The sequence below is a fragment of the Juglans regia genome, chromosome 6 (assembly GCF_001411555.2).
Source record: "Juglans regia cultivar Chandler chromosome 6, Walnut 2.0, whole genome shotgun sequence".
NCBI classification, from domain to species: domain Eukaryota; kingdom Viridiplantae; phylum Streptophyta; class Magnoliopsida; order Fagales; family Juglandaceae; genus Juglans; species Juglans regia.
The window spans coordinates 17903355-17914237 of record NC_049906.1 but is presented as its reverse complement, the minus strand read 5'-3'; the positions used below and the strand labels follow the sequence as shown (position 1 = coordinate 17914237).

Here is a 10883-nt window from a genome sequence, read left to right as displayed (position 1 = left end):
ACCCTTCACTTCCCTCCTTGGTTGTATCCAAAGTTTTTGCATAGATGACAAGTGGCAAGGTTTATTCTTTCCCTTTTCCCTAATGCCGAAATGCCTCTTGGAGTTCCCCACTTGGATTACATTGGGAAGAGACACTTTGGGCGGTGGCGTGTAGGACTCCTCCTCCTTGGCCGAAATTTCTTCTCTCCCCCTTATGCCCTTCCTTTCCTTAAACAAGTAAATATCTCTTCAAGGGTAGCTTGGTAAAACCGTACATACCTTTTCCTATTCCCAACAAGTAACTCTTGGCATGGAAGACAAGTGGCATTGGGTGTGTACCATAGCCCTAGCCGTCCTCTCCATTTTCCTTTCCCAAGATGTTGCATCATCTTCCAAATACTCCTTCCGTAGGTAACCTTTCATATACCATTGGTCTAAAATTCACTAAGTGACAAGTGGCAAGTGAATGGAATGCTTGGGAGTGTGTTAGCCGAAACCCTACGCGCAAACTTTTCCTTGATACAAAAGTCTCTTCACAAAATCTTCTAGAAAATTGGTGCATGCTGGACACAAGGCAAAAAGTTAGCTAAATTCGAAATCCCATATGTCTCCATTCAGTTTCCTATGCAAAACTTCTAGAAAACTCCATTTCACTTCCCTAGGCTTTTCTTTTCCAAGAAACCTACATTGGAACTCGAATTGTGGACAAAAACAATGGGCTAGGCATGTAAGCTCATCTTGGTGCCTTCCTACACCTCTCTTTCCCCCTTAACCCACTATCAAGACTAGGTTCAAGGTGTAACATTCTTATGACACATGGCACTAGTAACTTAGAATTGGATCATGGACCTAAACCATTAGATCTAAGTTTCTAAATAGGGCCGAAGTTCCAAAGTAAAATAGGGTCACTCTCATCTTGGGCTCAAGTTACTACATCAAAGGATTTAAGGCCTTCCAAAATAACTAAGGCTCCTAAAATGCCATGACAACCTAGAACGAATTCTAAAGGCCAAGCCTAGACAAAACTTGGCTCATCACAGTAGCCACGAATGCTGCCCAGCATCCTTTGCGTGCTGCCCAAGCAGCCGGTCTTTCTCTCCCTAGAGCTTCAGGATGGCCCCTTGCGCTGACTCCAGCTTCTCATTCTGGCCTCACAACTTCTAATAGACCTTGGCGTGCTTATCCCTAAGGCGCCTGCACTCCGAATGGGCCTGAGAGAGCTGCTATGTGGTCCTGCCCAATTCCTCCTCCACAAGCTTCTTCTCAATGCGGAGCTTCCTACCCTTCTCACTCTCGAGGGACAACTCTTCCTCCTCCAGGTTCCCCTTGCGAACCTCCATACAGGCAAGGACAACTAGGGACCGAAGCGCCCTGTTTTCCTCCTCGAGCTCCCTGCGCTCCTCCACGATCATGCACACTAACTAGTACGCAGCCTACCACAAGCAACGCTAAAAAAGTAGAAAGAGTCTCAAAAGATTGAAAGAAGTGCAGAAGAAGGGTACCTGGGCGAAGAGGGGCCTTAACTATTGGCCTCCCACTCGATCGCGATAGCCCGGGCCCGTTGCCTGGGTCCTTCCAGCACCGGTGTAAGAGGACGAACCAACTACCCCCAATTGTCACGAAGTGTTGGGCGCATCCAAGATAGGTTCGAAGGAGAGGCCTACACTGGCACCATCTCCTGCCTCATTGGTGGCATTAAACTCCGTCTGCTAGGGCGCCAACTCCACCAACATCGTCTCCTCTAACACGAAAGGTCCCGAGGAGGGACCCTCGGTTGTCACAGGCACCTCTTTCAATCATGGGACCAACCTCCACTTCAAGGGAACCCTACTCGCCTATGGGAGGAGATTGTAGTCCGGTGCCAGATAGGAGTCGACATTTGGTTTCGAGGAGTAGCCTAGAGAAGGGGACGAGATCGACACCCGGTAGTCGCTCAGCTCCACGACGGAGGGAGGGAGAGCTTGGTTTGGCCTCCTCCTTGTCGACCGACCTAGGGCCAACAAGGGAAGAGAGGGCTGCATCGCGGTCACCAGGAGAATAGGAGGAACGACCTCCTCTGGAGAGGGCGATGCTTTGAAAGGGAGGGGGCGACTCAACCTCCAGCGTGGGCCCGAGGGGTGCGGGCCTGATGAAGGTATTGAAGAAGTCAGCCCGAAGGTCGTCGTCACCTTCCTCCTCGGCAGCAGCATAGCCTGAGGTCGATGGGAGCACGGGTGGCATGATGACAAGAACCCTAGAAGCGAAGGTGCTGGGAGAGAAAATATGAGCGATTGGGCAGCCGCATTTGAAGACTTGGTGGGTATGTGCCAGGTCTTAGAAGGACTTTATGGCTCAGCCAAGACTGAGATTTGCCTCAACCATGACCGAGCCATGGGCAGGCCATGGCACCTTGAACCCATGACAGGTCGTGGCCCAGCCTTGCCTGCACCATGACCAATGCCACAAGTAGGCCATGGCCCAGCCTTGGTTGCACCATGGTCCATGCCACACGCAGGCCATTACCCAACCTTGGTCGTGCCATGGCCCTTGCCCCACGACCCGCAGGACATGCCCATGGCCATGCCACAACAGGCCATGGGCGAGCCACAAATAGGCCATGGCTCACCTCCAGCCGTGCCATGGCCCATACCTCAGCAGGACAAAGGACCAGTCAAGGATATGCCACGGCCACACATGGCCTGCCCATCTACAGCCCAAGAGGGCTAACTAGAGGCTAGCCACAGGCCAACCCATTACATGCCATGGCAAGCCACGCCAAGGCCATGGCCAGCCCATGGCCAAGCAAGCCCAACCCATGGCCACCAAGGAGACATGAAGGAGGGGGGACTCAAGGCTTCTATAAGATAAGGTTGTTAGGGAGGATAGAGACAAGATCAAGCAGGACTCTCAAGTGATTACCCAAGATAAGGTAGCGTCCAAGATTGACTCTAAGAGAGAGGAAGAGAGAGGAAGAGCCCAAGATGAAGCCAAGAAGAACCAAGACACCATGAGGGCACTATGTGGCCAGCCACCAAGAGGGGATAAGCCTATCCCTACATTTTAGGCTTTATCCCCTAGCTTTTAGACTTTATCTCCTATGTTTTAGACTCTATTTTCCTAGTTTTTAGCACTTCAATTATGTTGGGACTTTGCTAGAAAGCCCTATAAGTAAAGGCCTTATAGCCTAGTTTTCATTCATTCTTTGGCTTTTAGAAGTTTCGGCTAGGCTTGTTTAGTTCTTTAGATTTTTGGTGCTAGGATGATTTGCTCTACACTTGGGCTAGTCGGGTGCAAATTATAAATCCCTTGTAGAGAGTGGCCTTTTGCAATCTGTAAATAAAAGTGACTCAATTATATGTTATTTTATTGCGTGCATTCCAAACACATACCCAAACGTTCATTCAACTCAAACACAACTTTTAACCTCATATTGTCGGATCTAGGCTTGTGGGAGGATATCTTGTGTCTCCAACGAGTGGGCAGCGGGGCCCCACACCCCACTGCCTCACCCCCGTCCGCCCCGCCTCTGCATGGCTAGGTGGGCAAGTCAGCTCCACCCTTGCTGGGGCGGGGCCCCAGCCCCGCATCCAGCTTCCCTAGCGGGGCCGTGGGGCTGGGAGGGCCCAACCCCAACCTGCATTTCCCCCGCCCTACCCCTGCTTCATGTTTATATATATATTATATATATTATATATATACACATAAATATATATTTGTATTTTACAAATTGTGTATATATAAAAATATATATTACAATTTGTTAGATTTGTTCAGAAAATATGCACTAGCAAATTTAAAAACTACATAGTTTTTAAATTATAGTCATATTTACAAAATTTAAATTTACAATTTTGGTATAAAATGTATTTTTAATTACTTTTGGACCTAGGAATAATTTTTAAACCTAGTGGAATGTAATCCATTTTTTAAGTAGATATGAGGCGGGGCGGATTGGGAATCTGCCCTGCCCCCCACCCCATGCGAGGTGGGGGCTACCCCGCATCGTATGGTGCAGGTAACACCCCTAGTGTCTCCCCTAATCGGTGTAGGAGGCTTCATTGTTCGAATCTATGGAGAGGAAGGCTTATGTTTAAGGGCTAGACTGAGACTCTTAACATAATTGGTGCTTTCATTGAGAGGTGATTCACAAGCTGTCTGACATCATGTATACACCAGGGAATAGTGGATCCAATCGGGATAGACTCCAATCCCTTAAGGAGAACACCAACAAGAAGACGTCCATACTTGATGGTATGACAACCACCATGGCCGAGCTTCAAATGGCCTTGAACCATCATTCAAGAGCTACGGTGGAGAATAGGAAGGCTATGGGGGACATGCGAAGGGAGACCAACCATAACATGGAGTAGCTAGAGAGGCGATGAAAGAAGGCCAACATGCCATATAATGGGATCCATGGAGCTCAACCACCCCAAGGAAATCGAGATGTGCCACCAACCGTAGCACCACATGAAGACAAACCTCAAAATCAACAACAATACGAGGAAGGGCTTGAGACTTGTGTGATCGAATCCATACAAGGATCAAGACCTCAAGACAATTTGTGGCTGGGAGGCCGAGTGGAGACTCAAAGTGCGGTTGTGGAGAGATGGATCCGAGATGGTGGGAGATCTAGGAGTTCGAGTCCTAGAAGGGAGCCTCAAGATACGAGGGTTAATTATGGTGGTGACATGGGAACCAAAGTTGAGCAACCTAGAGGTCAAGAGAGACCTTATGGCCGAGCCGAGTACAACGAGAGAAGAAGGAGGTTCCACGACCATCGTAAAGGTCATGAGAGGTACGATGATTATGATTACGATTGAAGAGGGAATCGGCCTTATGACTGAGGACCTAGGAAGCCAAATGTGGAGTTTCCGAGGTATGATGGAGGAGATCCGCACAAGTGGCTTGACTAGGTAGCCCATTACTTTCATGTTTATGATGTGAAAAGAGACGAGAGAGTCTTTATTGCTTGTTTCTTTCTAGATGGCAAGGCGAGCAAATGGTGAGGATGGATCAAGGCTCAATATGATAAGGAAATAAGACAACTAGGATGGACGGCTTTCGAGAGGGAGTTCTTGATGCAATTCGGCCCTTCACTCGTGATCAACCACCACGGTCAATTGGCCAAATTGAAACAAGAAGGCAAGGTGCACAACTGCATTGAAGAATGCCACCAATTGCAAACCCTTGTGAGAGGATGGTCCGAAGAAGCACTTGTTGGTACATTCATTGACGGCTTGAGGCCTTGGTTGGCCAAGGAGCTAAAGTTGAAGCAACCTACATGCTTACAAGAGGCCATGAGTATGGCGGAGATTTTGAAGAGAGCTACTACATGGAGAAACTCCAAACTAAGGAGATCATGAGGAGCAAGGCCAAGCCTTTGCAAACCAAGACTCCTTGGAAAGGCAAGAAGGTAGTGAAGAGTCCAACCATTGACAAGAACAAAGAGGTAAGAAAGCTTTCTCATGAGGAGGTCCAAGACCAAATCAAGAAAGGGCTTTTTTTCAAGTGTGGGGAAAAGTGGAGCCATGAGCACAAAAGTTCAAGAAGGGGCAAATTTTCGTGCTTGGAGAAGAGTGATGATGAAGAGGACTCACATGACGAGTCCAAATTTTTGTTCTTAGCCATAGTTCTTTCTGTTGGTCATTGATAGTTATTTGAGGTCATTTCTTTTAAAAGAGAGGTAGCACATTCAGCTGTCTTTGCATGAAAGTTCCACCAATAGAAGCATCAACTATGGTCCGAGTTTATTGATAGCTTGCATAATTTCTTATATTTTATCACCCCTTAACTTTAAATTTTAGTCTAATTTTATTTATTTTTGTTGATTTTAGGCTTCATTGTCATCATTTGAAATTATTTCAAATTTGAAGAAAAAGGAAGATCCAAATTCTACAAGTCCATCGTCTAGTGACTCATTCTCATTTAAATGAAGAGTTTGATATTTTGATAAATAAAACCCAAAGAGAGTTTTATGTAGAGGAACGGCACGCACCAGCAAGTTGAGAAAAATAAAGCTACGTAAAATAGAATGAGCATTAGACGTTGGAGCAATACGGGGACTTTTCTTTTAATTTTAGGAGCTGGCATGTGTGGGATTTTTGAAAGGATATACAACAAGTGTTTGACTTGGCTTTTGGCATTTGCATACGTGGGAGACGGGCTTCTCTTGGACAAACTGCACGCACGAAACGACATTTTGTTGCTGACGAAACGGAGCACTTTTGGAGTCTTTGGTTTCCAGCTTCTGCACGCACGAAAAAAAAAAGATTTGATTTTTGAATTCTCGTTTCCGAAGAGAGAGGAAGGTAACACAGAATGCACAAAAGAAAAAAAGAAAAAAAAAAAAAAGAAAAGAAAAACTACGTAACGGAGCGGAAGAAAGAAAGAAAGGAGAGAAGGACGCTGCGGCTTGCGAAGGCTTGGACGACAACAGTATATTTTAATGTTTCTTTTCCTTCATTCTTTTTTTAAAAAAATTATGGTAAATTTATTTATGTTGAATTTAATTTTTAATATCAATTAATTTTTTTTTTATTTTAGAAAAATAATGTAATCTAGTTTCGAACTATGCTTGTTTTTCTATATTAATTTGAAGTAATTATCTTCTATATTTGTCTGATTTATTTTGAACTTATTGCTTCTAATTAACTGACAATTAATTAGATGATTTTGATCCTGTGATTTGCTGACGAAAGAGGGAATTATAGGATAGATCTTGGATATTTCGACATAGGTAAATATAGAGATCGAAAGACTTGTATGAACCTGTGTAGTATTAAAATTATTGGTCTTATTGCTTTCTTGCTTTATTAATTTGCATAAAATGATAAACAATAATATTTTCAATTGACTATCGAAAGAGGCTTTTGGATGATTTGGAGATTTGCTAATAAACAGAGAGAATTAAATTCATTTAGTTAGATGAGTAAAGCATAGTGAGGGATTAGGCGAAATCAATTTCCTAGAAGTTTTCTTTTCCATTAATTTGATCTTTGAACAATATCTTTCTTTTTCTTTAAGTATTTTTTTTGAATTAATTTTATTTTAATTTGCAATTACAAAAATCTTAGTGACTTTTTTAAATTAAGTCAAGATTAATATAATTTATGTATTTGTCAAAAGTAAGTTATCAATTCCTGAGTACGATACTCTTCTCATCACTTTACTATAAAACTACGATATTGTGCACTTGCAGTTTTGCACCTATCATTTATCCATTCAATCCATTGTAGAATATCTGAACCTGCAACCAGTTCGACAATCCATGTTGAGGGCAATGGTGAATGAAATCTTTATACTTTTCGTATGCCTCATAGAGTGACTTGAAATCATTTTGCTTGAATTGACCAATATCACTCCTGAGTTTGGCTGTTTTTGCTGGTGGAAAGAATTTAGTAAGAAACTTTTCAGTCATGTCCTTCCAACTAGTGATACTTCCCGACTGTACAGATTGTAGCCAACCTCTTGCCTTGTCCCTCAAAGAAAAAGGAAATAATCTCATGCTAATAGTATCTTTAGCAATACCATTAATCTTTACAGTGTCTCAAATCTCTAAAAATATCGTTAAATGAATATTGGGATCATCTAGGGGCAATCCGTTGAATTAGACTTGTTGCACCATGTTGATTAAGGCTAGTTTGAGCTCAAATTTGTTGGCATTAATGGTTTAGCGTCTTATACTCGAGTAGTTGTCATTCACAACTAGCCGTACATAATCTTTCAAGATGCGTGGTTGTGCATCTTATTGTTCGTCAGTCATGGCTAGTACTTTCTTTTTTCTTCTTGATCCAAGAGTTCTTTCAATTTCTGGATCGAAAGGAAAAATGTCAAGATGTCTAGCACGGTGCATCCAACGTAAAAAACACACCTATAAAATAAAAAATATAAAAAATAAAATAAAATTCTAAATTAAAATAAAGATTATTTTGTATCGATATTGGCAAAAACAAGAAAAAATCAATCTCTGGCAAAGATGCCAAAAACTTGATCAGTACAAAACTGGAAGTGCAAGTATTATAGTTTTATAGTAAAGTGATAAGAAGAGTGTCGTCCTTAGGGATTGGTACTTCACTTTGACAAGTATCGAAATTATACTAACTTCAACTTTATTTAGAAAAGTCACTAAGATTTTTGTAATTGCAATTTGAAATACTATCAATTCAAAGAAAATATTCAAAGGAAAGCAAAAATGTTGTTTAATGATTGAATCAATGAGAAAAAAATTTCTAGATAATCGATTTCACATAATCTCTCACTATGCTTTTCTCATTTAACTAATTAAAATTAATTTTCTCTGTTTGTTAGCAAATTCTCTAAAGTCATCCAAAAGCCTCTTTCGATAGTCAATTTGATTTATTTTTGATCATCATTTTACACAAAAGTATGTAAATTAATGGATATGAATGCATTAAGATCAATGATTTTAATACTACATAGATTCATATAGGTCTTTCGATTTCTATATTTACCAATACTAAAATATCCAAGGTTTATCCTATAATTTCCTCTTTTGAAAGAGAATCACAATATCAAAATTATCTAATTAATTAATGACCAATCAATTAGAAGCAATAAACTTAGAATAAATCAGACAAATATAAAAGAGAATTAATTCAAATTAGTATAGAAAATCAAGTATAGTTTGAAATTAGATTATATCATTTTCTTAGAATAAGGAAAATTTAGTTCATGTTAAAAATTAAATTCAACATCAATGAAATTACTATAATTTTTCTGAGAGAAATAGAAGAAAATCAAAAGTGAAAAAAATACTCGTTTCAGTCTGCAGCTTCCTCCACTTTTCTTCAGTTTTTCTTCTTCCGACGTTCACGGACACACCCCGGGGACGTGGTCGATAGATCACATAGCCTTTTCTTTTTCTTCAAACTTTTGAACTACTGCATGGTGGTAGGTAGAATAGATAGACCTCATCCAAAAGCACTTCAAGTTATTTATTCTTTGAATTTCGAATTTACCAAGTAACGTCTCTTTCTTTTCTTTTCTTTTTGAACTTCACCTTTAGTCCGTCACTTCATTTGCTTTTTCTTACGCGTCTCTTGATATTCTTCTTCTGTTTAGTCTTTCATCTACTTCCAACGGAAATATGGTCTCTCTCAAATTCAAAATTGTACCATTATCCAATTCAAAAATATGCCATTTGATTGGTTCCAGTTTCTTCTGCTATTCAAAAATTCAACTTGATCTTTATCCCCTAAATAACACCAATGACCAGCTCTTATATTCGGATAAATCTCCATTTAAATGAAATAAAGTCGCTAGACGATAGGTTGCTAAAATTTGGATCTTCATTTTCTTCAAATCTAAAATAAAATTTAATGATAACAATGCCCACATGCTTGGGAATGTGACGAAGCCTGGAGCTCCCAACTCCACTCTCGAATGCCCACCAACGTTGTCGCGGCTCGCCCAACGCCGCTTTGTTAAGGAGATATACTCGACTACGTATGATGCGAGCACGGAGCTTGAATGTGATGGTAGATGTACTCGACCGTGTATGATGTGAACGCAGAGCTCGAATATGTTGGGAGAGGTACTCGATCATGTGGAGTGCGAGCAAGGTGCTTGCGAGAGTCTAGGGACTCGGTTTTGTTATGGAGATTCTGCTGATGGATGTTTCACTGATGGAGATTTTGTTGATAGAGAGTCCATTGGTGGAGATTTCGCTAATAGATATTTTGTTGATGGAGATTTCGTTGGTGGAGATTCCACTGAAGGAGATTCCGTTGATGAAGATTTTGCTGATGGAGATTTTGCTGATGGAGATTTCGTTGATAGATATTTCGCTGGTAGAGATTCCATTGATGGAGATTCCACTGATGGAGATTCCATTGATGGAGATTCTGCTGATAGAGATTCCATTGATGGAGATTCTGCTGATAGAGATTTCATTGATGGAGATTTTGTTTGATGGAGATTCCGTTTGATGGAGATTCTGCTGATGGAGATTCTGCTGATGGAGATTTTGTTGATTTCCACACCACATAAAATAATTACATTAGTGAAACAAAATTCACATAAATTTTGGGAAAGATAAACCACTGGGAGTGCCCTCTAAGGAGAGCCCTCTGGGAGAGCCCGCTGGTGGAGCAAAGCAAAGTAGAACAGCGGAGTAGCACAAAGTAGAGCAGCAGAGCAGGGCAGCACAGCAAAGCAGTGCAATAGTAGAGTAGCGCAATGCTGAACAGAGCATTGTCCGAGCACAACTAACTGCGTCTGAGTCTCATGCAATTGGAGAGCTCGATGCGACTGTGTCAAGTGTGTCCGACTCTCGTGCGACTGGTCTGGTTTGAGCCCATGCATGATCGCTCGTCGAATCACGTGTGCCGACCATGGTGAGTGGTCTAGTCCGTGAGAGCCTTGTTGGGTTGGTGATCCAAGGGAAGTTCTCGTATGAGTGATGTCTGGGTTGAGGAACTCCATTCAGATACTTACTGAGCAGAGGGACTTCGTGCATGTAGTTACAGAGTATGCACTTCCTGTACATGGCGGACATCGTGCATGTGACTTCATGTGTAGGTGAGGTGTGTTCGAGTACATGGTGGACGTAGTCGTGCAATGGTTTTCGAGTAGGTGCTTCACTTGCAAATTCTTCCGAGCTGGTGCTTCATCTGCAAGTGCTTCCCGTACAATGGTTTCCGAGCAGGTGTTTCCCATGCAGTGGTTTCCAAGTAGGTGCTTCACTTGCAAGGGCTTCCCGTACAATGATTTTCGAGCAGGTGCTTCCCGTGCAATGGTTTTCAAGCTGATGGATTCCTTGTATGCATGTGGTTACCGAGCTAAGTAGTTCGTGCATGTGTTCTGAGCAAATGGGTCTTCATGCTAGTGAGTGACTGCCAAGGAGGTGACTGCCATGTTGTGGCAGATTATGCCGGTGGTCATTGTGGCGATTGGCCATCCAC

At 42.2% G+C, this 10883-nt stretch overlaps 1 non-coding gene across 1 annotated transcript; it reads left to right on the top strand.

The window, feature by feature from the left end:
- The first annotated feature begins 7223 nt into the window (after positions 1 to 7223).
- LOC118348817 lies at positions 7224 to 7330 on the top strand. Its single transcript, XR_004801824.1, has one exon. It is a non-coding gene; the product is annotated as a small nucleolar RNA R71 (small nucleolar RNA).
- The last annotated feature ends 3553 nt before the right edge of the window (positions 7331 to 10883 follow it).